The sequence below is a fragment of the Lissotriton vulgaris genome, chromosome 1_1, assembly GCF_964263255.1.
Source record: "Lissotriton vulgaris chromosome 1_1, aLisVul1.2, whole genome shotgun sequence".
Taxonomy (NCBI): Eukaryota; Metazoa; Chordata; class Amphibia; order Caudata; family Salamandridae; genus Lissotriton; species Lissotriton vulgaris.
Genome location: NC_141685.1, coordinates 99,634,377 through 99,656,857, shown reverse-complemented (window position 1 = coordinate 99,656,857; position 22,481 = coordinate 99,634,377). Strand labels below are relative to the sequence as shown.

Below are 22,481 nucleotides of genomic sequence, written 5' to 3'. Positions count from 1 at the left end.
CTCAGATTCGAGTCCCCTGCCACTTCTGACCAACCTCACTTCCTTCCTCCTGTGTCCCAGGACGTGAGGGAGCCGAGGCAGAGAGCATGTCACATCTGGATATTCCACAGCAGGAGCAACCACTGGGACTACGGCGGTCACATCTGGATAATTATCCCGGCCACCCCCCACAGTGCCGCAGTGTGATTGACAGCCAGGAGCAACGACTGCTGAGGGTAGGCCCCGCCCCCGGTAATTGGCAGCGCACTGTGTGTCCGTTTAGCCGCGGGGCGCCGCAGGAGATAATTACAATGCAGCCTGCCTGGAGCCAGGCACGAGACTGCACAAGCTGCCTGGGCAGATACATTGTGGCGCTCGCAGCTGCCCCAGAGCTGAGAGCAGTCAGTGGATTTTCTTTAACTATTTATGAACTCTGACTCAGAGCCCAGCAAGCAGCTGCTGGCTGGCACCACCTCTCTCAGAGAAGCAGAGCCGGCGCACAGGTGCGTGCACAGGCGCCGCCGGTGGCACACAGCTGGCGAGCTGTAAATGCGTGACAATGATTTCAGTGCGGTGTTGCGGAACACCACTCTGAAATGCGTGATTGTCACATGTGATGCGTGATACTTGACAGGACTGGAGAAGATCGACTTGAATTCCGTTTTTGGCTTTCACCAGAGTAAAGGGGGGCAGCCCCGTCAATTGAAAGTAAAAGAACACACTTCCAGGCAGCAGCGACTGCGCCTCATTGTACCTGGGCCTGGGCCTGCACAGCATCATCTGATGTGGCTAAAACTCCCCCTAATATGCCTCAACCTCACTAGGGCCTCAGTAACCAGGTAGCGGTCAGCCAATGCCCATCAGGTAAACAAGCATTGGCATAGCCAGTAGGTCTCGCCTCTGGGACCTTATAAGTGTTTAGTTATCCAGCACAATATCCTTGGTGAAACAACATCAACTGTTGCATGGCTAAACAATTATAAGGTCCCAAAGGTGCAACCTATTGGCTATGACAATGCTTGTTTTCATTGGTTCCTGTTTGTGCCTTTTAGAGATGCATGCTTCTGTTTTGTCCTCCTGTCTAACTACTCCCGCCTTTTGATGATCTAGGTCACGGGTACTCACAAACATTTTCCCGGGGGCCTCAAAGTTTGGTCTATGGTGTGACCGAGGCCCGCACTGATGCCAGAATGAAGGTGTTCCTAAAGTTAAAGGCCTAGTTACCTCCTTTTCCTAACTGCAATTATCCTTTAAAGAAGTGTTTGCTGTATACATACGTTTTTTTTTCATGTTAGTGCTGAGTCGAGTAAACGGCAGCCCAGTGCTGCTGCTGCCCAGGGGTCCGCATGTAAAGACCTGGAGGGCCTTATGCGGCCCCCGGGCCGTTCTTTGAGTATCACTGATCTAGATCCTCCCTGTCAACCGCCCCAGCTACATGTGTATTTCAATATTCTTCAAAAAGGGGTCGGGGTTGAGCCGGGGCCACTGTATCTCCTTTGCTCTCGGTGGTCCCATGGGAGTAGAAGCTGCTCATTCTGCTAATCCTTCCCTAACTTTCCAGAAGTGTCAGAGCAGACAGGCTCGCTGAGTCATTCGAGTTACTGAGTGAGTCTGTTACATTTTTTCAACATTTATTCAGCAAGTCTGTTTATTCCTAATGTATGGTGACAAGAGGCTCAGATCAGATTCTTCCTGTTTCTCTTGCTAAGCCATAGCGCGTTCATTGGGGGGATTGGGAGGGGTAGAGCTGGGGCTGCCCTTCAAGATGCCCACACCCTGCACAGCTCAAGAAGCTGCCATGGCTTAACAAGAGAAACAGGAAGAATCAGAGAAACTGACTCAGGTCAGACCCACGGTACCAGAGAGTACTAACTGAGAACTTGCTTGTTTGCACAGTCTTTTTAAGCCAGAGTACTTTGAACGATTGAATGTATCGCTTTTAAAATTACTCTGAATGCTTCTAAGACAATCGCATTTTAAATGTAAAGCTTTTTGAAACAAATGTTTTTTAGGTCTCGTCCTATTCCATTCCGCAAGGAATGAATAGGAAGAGACTATTGGGGCTAAACTAAGAGCTAAACTAAGCTCTCAAAAATGCGGCTTTCCAGAAGTGCATGCGTCCAGTGCACGCGCTTCTATCCGCCTGCCTGCCTGCCTGGCATCACCACATCAAAGCCAGCCATCTGTTGCTTCCCCAGCGTGGTGCCGCCAGCAGCTTCACTTCAAAGGGATCCGCTCCGCCCCCTGCTGCATCAAAGGCTTTCATTTTGCGTTTTTCTGCCCCTGTTAGTCTAGCTTTTTGTGCCTTTCTGCCCCTATTAGACTCGTTTTTTCCCGTTTTTCTGCCCTTCTGCCCTCTGTTAGACTCGCTTTTTTGTTCAGCTCTGGCCTTTCTTGTTTTTTCTTTCGGCGATGTTCTTGATCTGTTAAGGGAAACAGTGACGCATATCTCATTTGCATGCAGTAGCCAGCTGAGCACGCTGTATGAACACTGACACATGCTGCTTTTGTACATTTAATATTGTATGTGTTCAGATTGCGTTAACTACTTGTCCTCTCCGGGCCACTGTAGGCCACTGCAGGATGCGCCGCGCCAAGCACTTTTTTTTGTTGTTTAAGCACTCCATGAGTGTCCACCAGCTGCCCCCCACTTGTTTGTTTTATTTCTTTCTGCAGTCTGGCTCTCTTATATTCTACAAGGTCAGTAACTTCACTGTAGGGTAACGTGAAATTAACTTAAAACTTAACCCAAACACGTTCACAAATTTCTTCACTGTAAATGCGTTTTCCAAGGAGCATGTTACGGTTTTTAAAGTTCTGCGAATACTTTCTTCCTCTTCGTGCAGCTGGTCAGTCTCAAGCACCTCGGTTGCTCCCTCACCTGCCGACTAACCATTGTTCCCCCCACCGTCTACTTTGTTGCTCTCCAACACCTAGTGGCAATGCTTTTCCCCTTTCCTCCATGTGCTACTGCTCCCCTTCCTCCTCGCACTGCTGCTAGCCCTACTCAACGCTCTGCCCCCACTTCTCTTCTCCTTCGTCAACACACTACTGACCCTTCCTTGTTTATTCACATTTCATTTCTTTTCAAAAACTTCTCCAACCTCTCAGGACTCTGTTGGTTTCGTGGATGTTGTTAATCTCCTGAGTTTTATTTTTGACATTTTGCTACGATGGAGGTGCTCCAATTCACAATTTCTTTTCATGAATTCATCCTGTACCACAAGAGACAAAAATGTTAAGCGAAGCACTATGTAATGTGAAGAAGGGGACAACTTAATCACAAATGTCACTCTGGAAGCTTTGCTTTGCACGTGCCCCATTACCACCTCTGGGGACACTGCTTTACACATACCAGCTTTCCCACCTCAAGAAACCATCTCAGCGCATATTCAACTCATAAAGCACTGTCTGACAGGTACCACCTACCAACACCTCTGACTCTACCAATCTTCTGCCCTCACTCTACCGCCCTCACTCTACCACTCTACTGCCCTTACTCTACCACTCTACCGCCCTCACTCTACCACTCTACCGCCCTCACACTACCTCTCTACTGCCCTCACTATACCACTCTACTGCCCTCAATCTACCACTATACCGCCCTCACTCTACCACTCCACTGCCCTCACTCTACCGCCTTCACTCTACCACCCTCACTCTACCACTCTACCGCCCTCACTCAACCGCCCTCACTCTACCACTCTACCGCCCTCACTCTACCATTCTACTGCCCTCACTCTACCGCCCTCACTCTACCGCCCTCAGTCTACCACTCTACTGCCCTCACTCTACCGCCTTCACTCTACTGCCCTCACTCTACCACTCTACTGCCCTCACTCTACCACTCTACCGCCCTCACTCTACCGCCCTCACTCTACCACTCTACCGCCCTCACTCAACCGCGGTTACTCTACCACTCTACCGCCCTCACTCTACCACTCTACTACCCTCACTCTACCGCCTTCACTCTACCGCCCTCACTCTACCACTCTACCGCCCTCACACTACCACCCTCACTCTACCACTCTACCGCCCTCACTCTTCCATCCTCACTCTACTGCCCTCACTCTACCACTCTACTGACCTCACTCTACCACCCTCACTCTACTGCCCTCACTCTACCCCTCTACCGCCCTCACTCTACCCCTCTACCGCCCTCACTCTACCACTCTACCACCCTCACTCTACCGCCCTCACTCTACCACTCTACCGCCCTCACTCTACCACCCTCTCTACCACTCTACGGCCTTCACTCTGCCCTCACTATAACGCCCTCGCTCTACCACTCTACCACCCTCACGCCCTCACTCTACTGCCCTCACTTTACCACTCTACCGCCCTCACTTTACCACTCTACCGCCCTCACTCTACCACTCTACCTCCCTCACGCCCTCTCTGCCACTCTACCGCCCACACTCTACCGCCCTCACTCTACCACCCTCACTCTACCGCCCTCACTCTACCACTCTACCACCCTCATGCCCTCCGCTGCTTTCTTCCACCCTGCCTCCTTCTCTAACTCCCTGTTCTCTTCTCTTCGCCTGTGCTGATCTGCTGCTCTCTTCCACCCCGCCTCCTTCTTTAACTCCCTGTTTTCTTCTCCTGCGCTAATCTGCTGTTCTCTTTCACTGCCTCTTTCTCTAACTCCCTGTTCTCTTCTCCTATGCTGATCTGCTGCTCTCTTCCACCCGCCTCCTTCTTTAACTACATGTTCTCTTCTGCTGTGCTGTTATGCTGCTCTCTTCCACCCACCTCCATCTCAAACTCCCTGTTCACTTCTCTTCTCAAGAGCTGATCTGCTGCTCTCTTCAACCCGCCTCCTTCTCTGCCTCCCTGTTCTCTTCTCCTGTGCTGTTCTGCTGCTCTCTTCCACCCCACCTCCTTCTTTAACCCCCTGTTCTCTTCTCCTGTGCTAATCTGCTGCTCTCTTCCACCCCACCTCCTCCTTTAATTACCTGTTCTCTTCTGCTGTGCTGATCTGCTGCTCTCTTCCACCCAACTCCTTCTCTAACTCCCTGTTCTCTTCTCCTGTACTGATCTGCTGCTCTCATCCACTTGTCCTTGACTGCAAGCCAGAGAGCAGATGGTCTCTGTTTTACACAAGATAGTTCCTCTTTTTGACTCATGTGGTTCAGCCAATTCCCAGAACCAGCAAGATAGTTCCTGTGCCAATCTTTGGAGAGGAGCTGTGTCTCCTGGAGGAGGCACACATCTGCCTCCATGTTATCCAGGTAGGAAAGGATGGACCTCCTTTTATTGGGATTGTTGAGACCTCTCGCATTGAGAGTGAGAATTTTCAATGTGGGCTGGGAAATAGCGTATCATAGTGAGTGCACTAGTTTTGGCCAGTATTTGGGTCCCTGTGATCCCTCTTCCCCCTGAGCTCCCAATGTCTGCCTGGCCTTCATTGCACTTTGATCCTCTCTTCAATGCCTTTTTAACCTGCATACCCGTTCTCCACCCTCCCCTCCCTAACCCCAACTTAGAAACCCATTAACCTCAAATTGTCCAGGGCCCGCCTTTCATGCGCGTGCGTCCTTGGAAGTCGGAATAGTTGGGAACGTGTGTGGCCAGTTCCCCGTGTCTCTACACTCCCCGTGTCTCTACGCTCCCCGCAGACTTCTTCGCCGCCCACCCTGCCTTACAAATGTCACTTATCTATCCCTCAGTCGTTCACAGTGTCATCATGAGAGAATGTCTCCTTCGACAATGTCTCCAGCACTACCAGTCTTTCTTGTGCCATGGTCTTGGGGTCCGGTCTCATCGCTCGCTCTGTGCTACGCCTCCTGTAGAGCTTATGCCATCTTTCTCGAGGAGTTTTGGTCTGTGGGCCCTCTGTCTCCTCCTGGATTGGATTCTCGATGCCCAGCACCTGGCAAGTGTCCTGCATGGATCTGAGCTGGAGGAGTTTGCCCTGCCATATGAAAATCAGCCGGAAAGGGTGACCCAAAGAATACGGTATTCCTTGATTTCGAAGACGCGTGGTTGCCACTCGGAACACACAACACTTTTGAAGGGGTATTAGAGCCAGGTCCTGGTACAAAGCTATGGAGTCGGCCTAATATCTTAGTGTTGCTTGTCCCTGGCAGCACGTAGTATTCACTCTTTTAGTTGAAAGTCTGGAATGTAAGCCAACATATCCGGTGGGGGCACCCAGTATGCTCCTGAAGAGACCCTGCAGGTATTGTGTGATGTCTGGCCCTTCTTCTTTAGGGGGAACTCCCTTAACGCGGATGTTGTTTCGCCAAGACAGATTCTTCAGGTGTTCTGTGTGTGCCTGGAGATCGCTATGTTGAGCCTTGAGCCCGAGTGTCTCTTGCTGTAGATGCTCCATCTCCTCTTCCCGGGCTTGCTCCTGATCCTCAATGGAGGCCACGCGGTCCCCAATGGCATCGACGTCCCGTCTTATCATAAGGCGGGACGTTGATGCCGTTTGGTAACGTGTGGCCTCCATCGGTTATCTCCTTCATCTCCCCCGCTATGTTCCTTTTCAGCATCTGCAAGTCACCTCGTAATGCACCAAATAGCGACTCTAAAAAGGTGCGGGTAACTGGGGCTTCAGAGGTGTCTGCATCTTGGCTAATTTGTGTCATTGGGGAGATCCTCCCTTCTCCTCTGCCGGTCATCAGGAGCTTGGTCAGCATATTTTTTAGATTCTGATCCTTCTTGCTTCTCTCTGAGGACATGGCTGCTATACCACTTACCACACCACCAGACCGGCCTGCCTTGTTGTGGGGGTCCCAGCCCCAGTGGGTGGCTGTCATCGGGTTTTGTCCTCCCGCTGAGCTCCAATACACTGTTGCATGATGGTGAGGGCCAGAGGTGTCACTCCCTTTCAGTCTCGCCTGGGCCTTGCTGCCATCGACCATCTTCTATTGCCCTGCTGGGCATCTGCTGCTTGTTCTCAATAGTCTAAGTACTTTGCGCCCGAATCTGTCGTAAATCCCCCTGTAGGCCAGCAGCCCTATCTGAGCCTGGAGCACTAGATGTCTTCTTGGACCACTAATTCTAATTCCTGCACTTTGTGCTTGCAGGCCATGGCCTCCGGTTTCCTCTGACTTGGCAGTCAACTCCAGAGTGACTAATCCATGCCCGGGCCCCTCATCCATTGGCACCTTGTGATTCTTACAGCGTTACAGTTCATATCTCATTCCCCTTAATGGATTTTGTCATTTTAGTGTCATTTTGTTCAATACATTTTACTTAAATTTTTTTATTTCCGTTTGGGTTTTTTATTGTTTTGCATTTTGACTTTTACTTTGTTGGTTTCTGCATAAATATTTTACATATTACCTTAAGTTAAGCCTGCCTGTTCGGTGCTTAGGTACCAGGGGTTTGATCCTAGATTAATTGAACGGCTTTGAAAGTTCACTCTGACAATGGTTGTGATTGTTCCTCATCTACAACAAATAATAATTCAGTTTCTTACGGAAACTATCTGAAATTATCTGCAAAACAGGCAGTTGATAACCTACCAGGGTTGAAACACCCTGTGGACAAACTGGAATGTGGGACTAGTATTGTGTGGCAATAGAACCTCTACAAAATATTCAGCTTGCAGATGAACCAAGAATCACGCTTGGATGTCACAACTTTTAAAACAAGGTAGTCAGGAAAGTGTGAAGAATATATGCAGCTCTTTGTATTTTGACAGCCCCAAGCAAATTTGAGAACAGAGTGGATGTATGTAGCAGAGACGAGTCTGTTCACCCAATGTGAGTGGTGATATCCGCTCTGCTGATCTGCCTGAAGTTATGATGCAGCTGACAGTAGCGTGTCTGCTAAAAGCGATGGCGTGACTGGTGGAACTATAAAGCCAAATAAGAGAAAGTTATCTTCCGACACCACAGTCTTCGTGACTGAGACCAGTAACACTGAAGACTCTGAGACTCACAGCAGTATTTTCTCCTTTCAGAGCGTTATCGCTGCAGATGGAGTGAAGCCAAGAAGTGAGCACATTACTAAGGTACCATCAAAGTTTAATATTGTTCATTTGTATTAACTCTTTGGCAGTATTTGGAAATGTATTTTCTAGTTTTGTTGCTTTTTGTTTATTTTTTTCTTGTAGGCTGTTACCTGTAGTTTAAAGGGAACAATGTTGTTGTGTGTGACCTTAATGCTGCAGTTTCCATGTCATTACCATCATTTGCTTACCCTGGAGAATCTCCAGGGTGGAGGAGGTTTGCTGTTTCAGGGTTCTTTCTTCAGCTTCTGGGCAGTTGTCGCTCTGTGGCGATCTGTGGTCCTATTTCTCTGCTCTTCTTGTAGTAGCTCCTATCAGAGCTTCATCCTCCCGCCAACGAAAATAAGATGCCAGGCATCACCCAGCACACAGCACAGCCTATGTTGGGCTAAGTCCATCTGCTCGGCGCAGTTAGAGCGAGGAAAAAAGTTCTCCGGACCCATCGGGCTGTGAATGTAACCTAAGGGCTTAAGATGAAATGTAGAGCCTACCTCCTTCCTGAATGGCTCCAGTCTGCTGTGTGCAGAGCCGATAGCTGGCAGCACCCTGGAGTATGTATGTATAAATCAGATTATGTTGGAAGTAACCTGCAATATAGTAACAGGCAGCACCCTGCCAACAAGTAGGATTTCTCATAGTATTTTATTTCCTGGCACATTAATGGAGATAGCCTTTTAACAGGCAGACGAACAACACTGACCCTACATTTATCTGGGGTTGTCTTTAAAATTACGTACACATTAGGAATGGCATTTCGTTCTGGTGGAATAATAACACAAAATATCTTGCACTCTATGTTGTTGCATGGAGTTTTGGCTGCAATGCATTCCATGTTTCATTCAAAAATGCTTTCTACAGGGCACATACATGATTTGCTGCTGTAGAGAAATAATGCTCCTGTGTACTGTTGCAGACTCAGAAATATTGAAAATACTTCATGATTTCTCTTTCAGCTCTTCATAGTAAAACCTTTCAATTTTTGACTCAATCATTTGGCAGAAACATAACTTAGTACCATTAAAATAGTTGTGATGGGGAACATTCATGTGGGTTAAGACTGGCTCGACCAGAGTGCTTGCTGACTTGGAGGAGTATGGAGTTGACCACCTTGCCTGGTCCGGTGTGGAACCAAGCCAGCGATGCTTTGCTGCAGGCTCATTTGCCCTGATAGCTGGTCAACAGTTTGAGGAGGAGGAGGTGAAAAGCTGGCTAAGTGTGCCATGAGGCTGGCAGTTCAGTACATCCCTGAGAAGTGAGCTTTGAGTCGATGTAGTGTTCCTCTTATACCACGTGCAATTCACCCTCTCCAAAGCCTCAAGAATTCCTGAGTGTGAAGGGCGGCTGATTCTTATTAGGTGCTTGATAGTTTTCCAGAAACTCATGTTCTTGATTGTTCATGTTTGTCAGTAGTTAATGAAACACGCCCAGACGTTTTATCTCTTCAGTTGACACAAGCTGCAATATAAGTTTCTTTGTCGTTGCAAAAAAAATATGAATGGCCAACGAGCCTCTGTAGGTCAAAAAATTGAAGGGCTGGGGAACTGTCATTCATCTCACTGCTAAGCAGAGCAGTGTTTGCTTCATCTCCGTCAGGCCTCTGATTTAACCAACATCGCTCCTTGGTCGTCACCTACCCAGACGGTCCTTAGACAGACTTCCTTTCGTCTCTACGGTTGTGTCTTCCCTTATCCTCACTTTCTCACCTCTCCCACCCCCCACTACTTTCTCTCTCCTTTCTCTCTTCTACTAATGTATTGCTGATTGTTTGATATTATGTTTACTTGTTGATCTTTTTCTGGTATATTGTTGAACCACATTGTTGCACCTCCTTTCTTCTCGCCTGTCGGCTCCTCCAGCATCCTCCCTCTATCTATATCTCTCCTTCTCTCCTCTCTCAATTTATTTGAGACTGAACTATTTTGTCTGATGCCCGATGGAGCTACTTGGTTTAGCTATAGGGGAGATGGGCCGTGGTCGATTCCCTCCTTGGTCGTCACCTACCCAGTCGGTCTTTTGACAGACTTCTTTTCGTCTCTCCTTATTGTCTCTTTCCTTATCATCCCTTTCTCACCTCCCCTGCCCCCTCCACTACTTTTCTCTCTCCTCTCTCTTCTCCTAATTGTATTGCTTATGTTTTGAATGGTTTGCGTGATTGTTGATCTTTTTCTGTTACATTGTTGACTCTCATGTAAAGCGCTCTGATACCTCCGGGTCTAGCCACCGCTATATAAAAGAAATGAACCTGCGGCTGCTGAAATATGTGCTCCCACTTCCCCCAACCTCCCCCCCCCCCTCCGCTCCTACTCTTTCCAGCTTCTGTCCTCTGCCCTCGCTTGCGCCTGTCCTTTGTCCCCACCCTGTTTTTCTGTGAACCTCTTCCCTCGCCACCTGAGACTGAACTATTTTGTCTGATGCCCGATGGAGCTACCTGGTTTTAGCTATAGGGGACATGGGCCGTGGATTCCCTCCTTGGTCGTCACCTACCCAGTCGGTTTTTAGACAGACTTCCTTTCGTCTCTACGGTTGTCTCTTCCCTTATCCTCACTTTCCCTCCTCCTCTACCCCCCACTACTTTCTCGTTTCTCTCCTACCCTAATTGTATTGCTGATTGTTTGATATAATGTTTACTTGTTGATCTTTTCTGGTTTATTGTTGAACCACATAGTTACACTTCCTTTTGTCTCTCCTGTCGTCTCCTACCGCATCCTCCCTCTATTTATGTCTCTCCTTCCCTCCTCTCTCAATGTATTGAGACGGAACTATTTTGTCTGACGCCCGATGGAGCTACTTGGTTTAGCTATAGAGGAGATGGGCCGTGGATTCCCTCCTTGGTCGTCACCTACCCAGTCGGTCTTTAGGCAGACTTCTTTTCGTCTCTCCTTATTGTCTCTTCCCTAGCTCCTATCCTCTCTCCCCTGAATCTCTCCCCTTGTCTGCCCTGGGATCACACCTTACTGGACTTTGGACGTTGCCTTGACTCGTCTACCGGTTTGTGTCCCCATCACCGTTCCTCTCCTCTTCCCATGCTGTGTCTCTCACCCACCCCTCCCCTTTCCCGCCCTCATTATCTGTCTACTTCCCGTGCTGCAACCCCCCCCTACCCGGAATCTCTCACCTTGCCTGTTTTTCCCCTTACATATTTGTGCTTATTGTTTATCTCCACCTTACATGTAACTATGTTGCCATTCTCTAAGAACTGTGTAACCTTTGTGATGATGTAACCTGTAACTATGATCTGATGCTCATGTAAAGCGCTCTGATACCTCCGGGTCTAGCCAGCGCTATATAAAACTTTTAAAAAAATAAATAAATAAAAAATACAACTCACATAAGCAATAGTGGTGGAAGGTGTCACACATGACCTGGGACAACATCCGATTCCGCACACCCAGTTCCATTTTTTAAGTATTTGACACAATATTGAATTTATAACCTTTGTTTTTTATGGTCATGAGTCACCAGAATACTAAAAACGTGTCTTTTATTTTCAAGGTCAATTATGCAATGGTCACCAGCTTGGAAGCTCGGTTAATTCTTCAGTATTTGTCATTGATCTCCATGTGTGGCTAGTTTGGGTCTGCTCCCTGCATCGATCCTGAGGAGCTTGTAGCAGCAACATGATAACCCCATACCGTCTGTAAGAAGTGCGCTCTGAGGCAGGTATCCGATCATTTTTGTGAAACAAGGAAGGGCCAATATCTGCTATGTACATTTGTTAAAATAAAACAGTCAAATTACAGTATACTGTTCCGGAGGTTCGTCCCAGAGACATTATCCGTAACTGAACGCAGACACCCTAGGAAGCATGTGCTTTTAAGACCAGTTGCGTTTACTCACCTGAAGGTGACATGCTTCATCATTGGGCTATACTCCTCACCAGGCCGACGCTACAATGCCTGGCAGGCACCACAATAGGGCACTTTGTAGCAGATGTTATTTTTTTTAAAAATTCTTTTTATTAAACACAAACAAAAATAATACACTTACAATAAATGCACTGAGCCGCAATCTGCATTACAAATCTGTTCACATCTTCTCGTTCCATAAGGATCAACAATAAGATTTATATTCGGGATCAGGAATCCACCAGCACCTCCGGGTCTTTCATGGCCACCGGGGGAGTGCATATTTCACCCCTGTAAGCATTCCAGGGCCCCCAAATCTTCCCCCATTTCTGGGGCCTACCCCGTGCCACATCCACAGCCCGCTCTCTGAACATGCACCAATCCAAATCATCCATCCATTTCCCGACTGTCGATGGCTGAACCGCCCCCCACAGCTGAGCTATATTACGCTTTCCAATGCTACAAGCCAGTGTGGCCCACGTCTTTCCATAAGACGTAAAATCAGTCGGGTCCCAGACATTCAGGATGCAACGCCTCGCTTCCAACTCAAACCCCACTCCCCACACATCCCTCACCTTGGCATGAATAGCTGACCAATACCCCTGAATGAGAGCACAATCCCACAATACATGAAAAAAAGATCCTGACTCACCACCCCCTCGCCTGCACCCGCCACTCACAGCCAAACCCATTCTTACCAACCCGGGGCCGGTCACGTAACAGCGATGGAGAATCTTTAATTGGACCAGCCGAAGCCTCATCTGAATGGCAACGACCCTCGGAGAGGCCACTGCCTCCCTCCAGTCCTCATCATCCAGGAGCAAACCATCCGCCGTCCACTGGTCTCTCAGGGCCACCAAGGGATCCTCCGCATGGTTAATTAGTTTTTTGTAGATCAGAGAAATCGTTTTAGTTGGAAGATGACCATCTAGTACACGATCCTCCAGCGGGAAGGCCTCCGGAGGCGCCACGCCAAGGAGGATATTAGCTAGCAGTGCATGCCTAATCTGAAGTTAGCGAAACCTCTCGCTCCCGTGCATCTGATATCGTTCCTGCAGGGTCTCAAATGGGAGGATACCATCCTTTCCCCATAGATCCCCAACTCAGGAGAACCCAATTAGGTCCCATTTATCGAAACCCTTTGATTTCCATAGGCTGCCCAAACGTTCCGAGTTCCAGAGGGGTGTTGCCAACGTAATCTTCCCCTCCCACCCAAGGGAGCGGTTAGCCTCATGCCAGACCCCAACAGCCACCGCCGTTGGTCCCACCGTCGGAAAACGTCCCCGCCTAGCATACAGCGCCGTAGTAAAGCCCCTTCCAGGAATCTGGCCACGGTCCATAATGTAGCCGGGGTCTAGTGGCGAGCCATACACAGCCTGGTTAACCGCCACCAGCTGTGACGTCCAATAATACTTCCTGATATTGGGCAGGCCAATCCCGCCATTATACCACGGCAGCGTCAATTTCGCATACGCAATTCGGGGCCTCCCCTCCCAGAGAAGGTGTCTCTGGAGAGATTCGACCTCCTTAAAGTACGACTACGGAACCGGGTCCATAGAATTCTGGAGTGCATAAAGAAAATGAGGAAGAGCCATCATTTTGAACAAAACAGCTCGGCCAAGAAGGGAAAGAGGAAGTGACCTCCAGCGTTCCACATCACGCCTGAGCCGAACCAACGGAGGCAACAGGTTATTAGAGTACCTGCTACGGGGGTCCAAGGATATAAAAATGCCTAGATATTTAAAACCCGCGACCTCCAACTTAACCGGACAGCGCGGGGGGACCTCCGGGGGATCACCGCTCAATACAAACAGGACCAACTTCGTCCAATTAATAGAAAAGCCTGAGTACCTACTGAAAACCTCCAGGACATCCAGAAATGCCAAAAGCGAAGCTCGAGGAGAGGACAAATACAAAAGAATATCATCTGCATAGAGAGATATCTTGTCCTCCCATCTGGGTGATCCACTGGACTCTTTGCACACTATACCTCTTTTTGGTATAGTATAGTGAGAACCGGCTCCCCACGTTCAAGTACTCACACACACTCAGACATAGACAGACAGACACAGACACACACACTCTCTCTCACACGCATTCTCACACATACCCACCCTACCTCACATCAGAAACATATATTTAACTTCTAAATGACATTTTCAACTAGGAACATTAGTAAATCGGTTCATGCAGAATTCAAAAGATCCTACTTGTAAGGATATCTGAGCAGACATCCCCATGACAGGAAAAAAGAAATACAAATGAATGAATAAAATGCTTTAGGAGGCTGAGGGTGCATGTGGAGTTAGGGGAAGATCACAGCACCACTGATTGTGAGGCGTGCCAACTGTTAAAGCAGAAGTCGCGGCTGGAGCGCTGGAAGCAACTACTCTCGGCAGCATCTCTCAAGATCGGCTTCATCCCCTCGATCAGCCTCCGCAGACCGTTTCAGAAGCGGCCGTCCTCATCAGCATCCTCAACCCTCTCCGATGTCGCACAAGCGTCGCTCCCCGGTGGATAAGTGTTGCAGCTTGTCCCCGGGGGATGGTGTTTGGCTCTCCTCCTCCTTCCCCTTCTGGGACGTCGGCGAATCCCTTGCATTGCGCGGGGCCCTCCGCTTCGCCCCAGTGCCAACTGGCTCGGCTCCTTCGGGGGTCCCTCCTTCAGACCACGGCACCTCTGCCTCACCTCAAACTCCTGTGGGAGTCCCTGTAGTGTCGCGGGAGGTCCGCGGGGCTCGGGTCGCATTCCCGAGCCCCACTCGGCCCTCTAGACAGGCGACGGCCTTGTCCATGGCTGAGCTGCCCCACAGGTGTCAGTAGACCCCCACGTCCCGCTCTGGGACGAGGCTGGACGGGGACCCTTTGTTCCCCTCTCGGCCCTCCACGCAGGCGGCTGCCTCGACGGAGGTCTATCAGCCCTGGCGGCGCCACATGGGTCGGCGGACCACCTACATGACATTCTGGGTCGAGGCTGGCGGAGGGCTTCTTGTCACTCCCCTGGTCCTCTCGTCCCTCCACACAAGCGGCACTTGAATTACTCCTTTTGCAAGCATATATAGCTTTTGCCCACAACTATTGCTTTTCTTTCATTTTGTCCTTCCAGACCATTCTCCTTACTCCTGTATTTATCTTTTTAAGCTTTACTCTGTAAATTAAATTAACTGGGAACTTTTTTACCAATCTCATGATTCTGTTAAATTTTTTTTTTTTTTTAATTGATGGCTTTCAAACAACATTTTCACCAATGAACATGCTGTTTTTTTTCCTCCACTGACCTTTATTAGCATATTATTGAGATTGACTGGTAATTAATTGCTTTGTGAAGAGAGACCATTTTTCTACAGCATTCGAATAATCTCCTTCGAAGTGAAAATCAACAATTGCCTGCGCAGTGTTTGTAATAGAATCTTTGTTGTTATCTGACCAATTAAGTTTCTTATATTTTACTGTTGTTATTTCACCCGGAAGTGTTGTATAGTTTTCATATCTTAGGCCATTTAGGTTTAACTCAATTATTTGTTGATCGTTGTCGCTTATATTTATTCCCTCTATCTGATAAGACAAAATTTTATGAAATAGATTATGAAATTGCCTCCCGTTCACGCTGCATTGTGGGACCTCGAGAGCTCTCCTAGAGAGACAAGATGGACGCGGGCTTCTTCCGCGGTACAAGTGCCGAGCAAGAGAATCGTTTCAGCAACAAACAGAAGAAGCTTTTGAACAGCGAAAATTTGCAGAATGCCTGGAAACAAAGGTAGACATGGTCAAGGTTAATATGGAAGTTATCAAGCCATTAATAACTAAGCGAATTACTGAAATTCTGGGATTCGAAGACAATGTGTTAATTTACTGGGTTTTTAAATGGTAAGAATGCCAGAGAATTCATGGGAGAGCTTTGGCCGCTTCTTTTGAGTGCTCAAGAAAATATTGCTGGCATACCCACTGCTTTTCTGGAACTGAAGAAAGAGGAAATTAAACAGAGAGAGATTGAGCAAGAAAAGCTGGCGTTTTTAAAGAAGCAAGATGAAGAGAAAGATATAAAAAGGACAAAGAAGATCGAGAAATGAGGGGTTGGGACCGAAGATCCAGAAGTCCGAGAAGACGCAAATCCAGGTCGTCTTCCCCGCGGAGAAGATCTCCTGGAAGAAGAGAGCGAAAACACAGCCATTCACGATCTCCTCGGCACAGATCAAAGAGTCGCAGTCCGGGGAGGAGCCAAGATGGCGGACGGGACAACGCTTGAGCTCCCGGCTCCGCAAGCCGTCTGGCTTCCCTTGGACATCCTGAACCGTTATCCTGTCCTGCACCGACCTACCTACGTGGAATGGTTGCACTGAATCGACTGGCTATCTTCCGGTATCCTTACCGGCGGAATCGGTGGCAGACTCGAAGTTCTCTGACCTCCGGCGCTTCCCCCTGGACCCTGCACTGATGGCCGCCGCTGGACGCCGTGGGGCGTGTGTGGGGTGACGAGCTGGTTCAACGCTGTGGACCCTGGGGTGTAGAGCGCTGATCGGACGACTGGAATCGGACCCTTCCAACTGGGTTAGACTCTCCTCCTCACAGCTTGCAGTGTGGAAGACACGGAGGCCTCCCCCACGGTCGTCCCTCCCCCGCCATCCCCGTCGTGAGCTGGGCGACCTCCATCTTGGTGCGTCTTCACCGTGGTGAGCGGCGGCTCCCCACGGGACGTGTAGAGGACTCCCATCCGGTGCTGCTTCCCAGTTGCTCACGGAGTTCCCCCGGTGGCTCCGCTATTGCCCCCTCCAAGGCCGCTCTCGCCCCCGCGTTGTCCTTTCTCTGGGACTGCAGGCACGGACATGGCGCCTGTCCTCCGGGCCGATGCGTTGGCTGCTCCGGGGACTGCAGAGACTGGGGGCCCATGCGCCCTGGGACCAATGGCCGAATTGCTTGAGCCGGGGGATGTTGCTGACCGGCTGCCGATGCGGAGCGACCCGACCTGTGGAGACGTCCTGGCCGCTCTCATAGCCTTGAGGGCTGAAATGCGAAACACGGCCCGGGCATTGGCCCGGAGAATTGATGACAAGCTCCCAGACAAGGGGCGATCCCGGCTGGAGGTTTCCCCGCCGTCCCTGATCCAATTTGGAGAGGATACGTTGTTGCCGACTGGGGAGAGGACGGCGAGGCGTTCTCTTGGACACAATGTACGGAGTCTATCCATTTGCGTTGCAACAGTAGCAGAGGCACCCGGTGCCTTCCACGAGACAACTCTGACTATGAACTATCCACCGGGGCCCAGGAACTCCTTCTCATCGTTACCTGTGTCACTCGCTGGCCCTACCATTGGAGCCCCCGGGGTCTGTCTATGTGTTGCACTGTTCACTATGGCGATTGGAATCTTCAACGTTCTCCCTCTGGATAGGCGGCCATCTTGCCTCTTTGTCCTGGTTATAGGCGCCTCGCAGCAGTGGACAGGCCTGGAGAGATTCCGCCGGTCTGGTCAGGGTTGAGGAACTATTTGTTGCTGTCACGATGAGACCGGCTGGCGAGGACTTGGACTGACTTATGCTTTTCACTACTGGCTGAGTAACTTTTAATATCCTGATTTCTGCGGTACGTTATTGTCGATTGCTCCAGTTGTTTCTATTACCGGCTGGGGGGGGGGGTTTGCGCCGGACTGAGGTACTGGTTGTTCATACTCCGGATTGACTGGGGACACAATCGCTTGTCATTGTAAGGTGTTTGGTGCGGGAGAACTCGACGGTGAGGGGAGCCGGGAGTTCGGTTGCAGGGTGGGCTCCTCCCCACTTTTCCTTTCCCTGGGGGTAGTAGGGTAGCGTATTCTTCCCTCTCTCCCTATGTGCTACCGTGCATTTCTGTTTTTTTTTTTTTTTATTTCTCTTCCCTTTTCTTTCTCTACTTGCTCCTATATTTCGGGTTTCCTTGGGGCGACAGACACACTGCTAGGGGGGGGGGTAGGCCATAGCCTCGGCATGCGTGTAGGGTGGGGGGTCTTCTTCGATTTGTTTTTATTTTCTATGGGCCTCTTTTTCTCCTTTTCTAATCCTCTTTCTTCTGCGCTTTCTTGGGTCAGTGGGAGGAGCTGCTGGTAGGAGGGTGGCGGTTAGGGGGCACGCTTCGTTTCGTTTCACTGTCCTCGTACCTTAGAATTGTGCCGCCATTTTAGTTATGATATTGGTAGTGGGCTCTCCTGGTGGACGTTGCCCATTTATTACTTAGATGCGTGTGCTGTACACTGATCCGTTCTAGTCTCTGTATCCTTTTATATACACAATTTATTACCTTTCCTCTTTCTTTCTCAACCTGCTCCTATATTTCCGGGTTTCTTGGGGCGACAGACACACTGCTAGGGGGGGGGGGGGGGCAGGCCATAGCCTCGGCATGCGTGTAGGGTGGGGGTCTTTCTCGATTCGTTTGTTATTTTCTATGGTGCCTCTTTTTCTCTTTCTCTGTTTCTCTTTCTTCTGTGTATCTTGGGTCGGTGGGTGGAGCTGCTGGTAGGAGGGTGACGGTTGGGGGGACACGCTTTGTTTCGTTTTACTATCCTGGTAACTTAGCTTGTGCCGCCATTTTAGCTTTGTTCTGTTAGTGGCCTCTCCTGTTGACCGTTGCCCATTTATTACCTAAATACTTGTGCTGTACACTGATCCGTTTCCGTTTCTGTATCTCCTTATATAAAAAATTTTCTAAATTAACCTTAATAACTCCTGACACTTGGTGCACGTGGAATTCTTGTAACGTATGTTGTATGCTTACATGTGCTGTCGAGCAACTGAGTGGACGTATATTTTGCTCTCAAGCTTCATAAGTGTCGTGGCCGGCCGGATGGTTGTAGGCCCGTATTTGTATTCTGAACAGTGCTAAATAAAGGTTTTCAAAAAAAAAAAAAAAAAAAAGTCGCAGTCCTAGTCCTATGCCTGAAAAGAGAGAACCAGAACCTCCCGAACCTGAGCCTTCTATGTTAATAAGGGAGCCTCCTGTTCAGGAAGCAACTTCAACCAGTGACATTATTAAAGTTATGCAACATGAACCTACCCCAGACATCAAGCAAGAACCACCCCCAGAGCAAAGTATTAAAATAGAGATGGAGAAGAAGCCCCGGGCCAGTTCTCGATCACGTTCTAAGTCCCGGTCAAGGTCACATTCACCTCCTCATTCCAGATCTCAGCGGCACCACAGGTCACGCTCCAGGTCCTATTCACCGAGGAGGCGTTCAAGCCCAAGGCGAAGGTCGTCTCCTCGCCAACGTAGTCCTCCCAGGCGCCCTCCACCTCCTCCTAAACACAGGAGAAGTAGAACCCCAGTCAGAAGAAGACGCCATTCATCAGCTTCTTTATCTGGCAGCAGTTCGTCTTCCTCTTCTTCACGTTCAAAGACTCCGCCTCCTCCAAAGAAACCATCAAAGCGAATTTCATCATGTCTTCCTCAAAAGCCCCGCGGGTCACCTTCTGGATGCCCCCCTAGAAGGCGGCACAGGCCATCTCCACCTCCTAGCCCCCCTCAAAAAGAACCCAGATCTCCCTCGCCTCAGCAATCCAGTTATCAAAGGAAAGGTCGCAGCTCGGTGTCTCCAGGACCAAAACACAAAATCCTAGAAAAAAGATCTTCACCACCCCAAGCTCCAAAAACGAAAAGAGTGGAATTGTCAGAATCTGAAGATGACGAAGGGAGTAGAATGGCAGCAGCAGATTCTGTGGCAAAGATGGCAGTATAAATGACAAAATAGGCAGTCTTCATCTGGTACAGATTCTGGTTCATCATCCTCTTCTGAAGAGAGACCTAAAAGAAATGTGAAAAATGGTGAAATGGCACGTCGCAGACGTCATTCAGGCTCAAGGACTTCATCACCTTCACGAAGATGTCAAAAAGAGTTCTCTCCTACAATGCAGCAAATGGGAAAGAGGTGTCAGTCTCCTGTGCCTAAAAGACGACGAAGAAGCCCATCCCCACCTCCAGTAAGAAGGCGCCAAACTCCTTCACCTCCACCTCCTCCACGACGACGTCGATCACCTTCACCTCTCAGGTGCAGGACACCATTTCCTCCTCCACGGAGGTGCTCCCCTTCTCCAAGAAGGTATTCTCCACCAATACAGAGAAGGTATACTCCTTCACCGCCTCCCAAAAGAAGAACTGTTACACCCGCACCTCCACCACTTCTTAAAAGAAGACTATCTTCATCTCCACTTCCAAAACATAGCATTTCTCGATCTCCACCTTCAAAACAAAGAATTTCTCTAGTGGCAAAGAGACACTCTCCTTCGTTATCTTCAAAACATAGAAAAGCATCCCCTCCAAGCAGGTCAAACCGTGAAATGCGATCCCCACTGCAGAACAAAAGGCATTCGCCTTCCCCTCGGTCAAGACCTCCCCATATCTCTCCAACTCCTCCTCCCCCTCTTCGCAGAGGACCTTCTCCTTCACCCCCAAGAAGACAGCAATCACCATCTCCAATCACTAGGCCCATCAGGAGAGTGTCATGGACACATGAACCTAAGAAGATTAAAAGGGCTTCTCCTAGTCCGCTGCCTGTGAGGAGAGTGTCTTCGTCTAGATCCGTCTCAGGATCACCAGAGCCACCACCTAAAATGATGCTCCCACCCCCATCACCATCCAGATCACGATCTCCCTCGCCAACGTGATCACCTGCACCACCAGCAAAGAAAGCTCAAAGTGCTTCACCAAGTCCGTCTTCTGTAAGGACTTCTGACCAAGAAGGTGGCAGGAAGAAAAAGAAGGTTAAAAAGCACAAGAAAAACAAGAAGCACAAGAAAGAAAGGGGTTCTAATGCATAGAGGGCACCTAGCCCTCCTGCTTCATTGTTGGAAAGAGGAGAAATGGACGATGATAATTTACCTATAAAGGGTTCTGAAAGTGATGGTGAGGAAAAGCTTGATGATTTAGAATAACACCTGCGAGAAAAGACCTTGAGGTCTATGAGAAAGGCTCAAGTGTCACCACAGCCTTAGCCGCCATGAACTGAAATATTTGATATAATGTATATTTTATTTGGTTTCTATTCCTCAAATTTCCGTTTCAGTTTCTAAAATGTGTTTCAGCTTTAGATTATAACATATGTTGTAATGGGTAGAGGTGAAAATATTAAAAACAAATAATAAAATGGGCATGGATTTCCATCAGTGTCCACAGTGTACTAGCGATATCCTTTCACTCACCATAGTTGTAACTTCCATAAAATTAGGGTACTTCAATAACCAAGGATTTATATCGAATATAAACATGCCAAGGAGCTTACAAAAACATTATTTATGAAGTCTGATAACAAGTTGGACACACATCGGAGTATGATAAAAAATATAAAATGATTCTGTTGAACTCTGGTTCTTACACATGTTTGAGATTGAAACCACTGGTTAAAATTTCAAGTCAACAAACTATTTGAATAAAAAATGTTTGTAATGTTGACTGTATTAAAGTGAATCAGGTTTGTACTTTCTGTTTATCATGAAATGAAAGATTTGAGTTTGCCAGAACACTGTGGGGTTTCTCTTTGTAACAAGTTGATTTGAAGCACTGGAATTTAATTTGTATTTGTATTTTTTAAAGGAGAGTTTGCTCGTTCCCAAAGGGACTCCTAACATTACATTAATCTGTTCACTACATCTGCTTTGTTACCTCCTCCATGTTGTTTGATTGCGATTCTTTCAGACTATCTATGTGTTAGAGCTGTGGGCTTTAAAGGGCAAATAGATGGACGTGGACAGTGAATATTGTTGCATTTTGTAACAGGAGCTGTATAAAACTTGTGAATTAAACAAAGTAAATTTCATAATTTTAGAAAGCTTGGAATATTTGCTTGTGAGTTTTTAATGCCGTTTTTAAAGTGGCTCGGGTTTATTTCAATGAGTGTCTGCGGTATGCCAGAGGTGTGCTACAGATCGTGCGCAAGGTAAGCTCAACTCGTGTGTCTGTTTAGGATACTATTGCAGTAAAATCCAAACATTTGCATTATTTGCCAGTGTCAGGTTGATTTCCTTGATAGAAATAAAATGAAAATGATTCAAGGATGCTATGGTATAATCTATTCTAGACCTATGATCCCCTGCTTGAAAAGTCCATGCTGGTGGCGAATCTTGAGGAAATCGCCCATTTAGGACTCTTAGACCAATGGTTTCTCATTCTTTTACAAGAGTCTTGCCGATGTTTTCATCTTTTGTTCCCACATACCCATAGTTGATGAAAAACTTGGAATTGACCATAAGTAATTTTGCCATTGTATTTCAACATCTCTATCGTAAGATCATAGCATATTCATGTTATAATCACCGGTAATAATAATCTCAGGTTGGATGTCATTGTCCAGTTGCTGCAAAATTATAATTATCAAATTGGTCGCAATTGTTCTTTGTAATTATATACGTTGATTAATACAAGAGATTTAATTATTTTTTTGTTCTTTGTATCATATTTTGACAATTAGATAATCGTTTTGACTTGGGACGTCCATTTCACTTTCCATTTTTAGCTACGTTGATATAAAAATAGCCAAACCCCCACAAGGTCTGCCATAGTTACTTGTTCTCTTAGCTAATGAGTAATAACCCTATACCCTTCCAATCTAAAAGGAACTAAAGCCCAAGTCTCTTGTAAACAAATGTTTTGAAATCAGCACAAAGTAGCTAGTTGGTTATTCTGAATCTTTGCTTGAACCCCATTTATATTCCACAAACATAATCTGACCCTTTCATT

At 48.1% G+C, this 22,481-nt stretch overlaps 1 protein-coding gene and 1 pseudogene across 1 annotated transcript in view; both read left to right on the top strand.

The window, feature by feature from the left end:
* Window positions 1-22,481, top strand: part of LOC147737573 (uncharacterized) — a 44,006-nt gene that overhangs the window by 12,684 nt on the left and 8,841 nt on the right. The window contains exons 2-3 of the mRNA XM_086936424.1: window positions 7,898-7,948; window positions 11,438-11,551. The gene's annotated coding sequence lies outside the window, so the exon portion shown is untranslated. The remainder of the gene's footprint in view (window positions 1-7,897; window positions 7,949-11,437; window positions 11,552-22,481) is intronic.
* Window positions 15,437-20,740, top strand: LOC147737574 (uncharacterized; annotated as a pseudogene).